Source organism: Populus euphratica, unplaced genomic scaffold (genome assembly GCF_000495115.2).
Source record: "Populus euphratica unplaced genomic scaffold, PopEup_1.0 scaffold1479.1, whole genome shotgun sequence".
NCBI lineage: Eukaryota > Viridiplantae > Streptophyta > Magnoliopsida > Malpighiales > Salicaceae > Populus > Populus euphratica.
Window position 1 is genome coordinate 1 of NW_011501355.1, and position 1,279 is coordinate 1,279.

A 1,279-nucleotide genomic window follows, 5' to 3' on the forward strand; every position below is an offset into this window, starting at 1 on the left:
GTTGACTTGGAAAAAAGAATCTAGGTGAATTTTTTTAACATGTGAATGACTTCATTTCATTGTTTTTTTTCTTATTTTTCTTTTTAATAAATGGCCTGGAAACCAGGTTTGAATGTATAATCTATTTTTGAAAAAGAAAATTTGTCAATTGAAGTTTAATCTAAAATTTTATAGTCGTAGCTTTTACAATTATGATCACTTGTGTATCGAGAGTGATATCCTTATAAAACTTGCATTGTTCCAACCAAATCTTTCCACATTTCAATCTTAACATTATCCCTCGTATACTAAGTCTATCCCTCGTATACTAAGTCAAGGTGATGTGGCTAAGGTTGTTTTAAAAAAGTTGGATAAGATGTTTCTTGTGATGGACAATTTTTGTCATCTTATTATAATATGTTTTAAAATGAGTCAATTGGTATTGAATTCATGTATACTTTATAAACTCAAGCATTTAAAATTATTTCTCTAATAAAATCTACTGTAGGGGTTAGTCCTATGGGACAAACAGGTTGGACACATGGATTATGGCCCACGAGCTGGGATTTTGGAGATGTCCTATTAGGGCTTGAATTTTGTTAATGGAAAAGAGTTATGGTCATTAAATGAGTTGTTGTCGTTGGTTGAGTACCCGGGACTTCCATATATTTTTCCTTTAACTCTTATTCAAGTAGGCTGGTGAGCCTTTCTATGTCCCCTTCAAGGTTTTCCATATCTTTTTTGACGTTCATCCTCCAGACGGGCTTGTTCCTTATTTTTTATTAATTTCTTTTAGAAACTAGTATTATAGGTTTGCTTCAAAGAGGGATCTATATTTCAATCTTTCAAACAAAAACCATTCAAGTTTTCAAAAGAAATAAATATAAGATGCTTGTAGAAAGGTAAATTAAATATGAGGATGTCTTTAAAGGTGACAATAGTCATCATCTATATATTCAGGAATCTGATGTCATCATTGTTGTTTACACTGATGAGAAAATCCATATGCATCTCAATCATTTTGTAATAGCTTAGACTCTTGTCGAATATATGTGATGACCATTTTCCACCTAAAAGTCCTTAAATTCATAATATTACGTGTTAGGTGATATGATCAAAAGATTAATGTCTTCTCCCAAGTGCAGGAGTGTCGAAGTAATAAATAACTCAACAAGATTGGAGTCAAACCATAGAGAGATTAATTGTATAAATTATAGATAACAATAATACAACAACAATAACAATAACAATAATAACAATAATAACGACAATAATAATAATAATAATAATAAGAACTTGG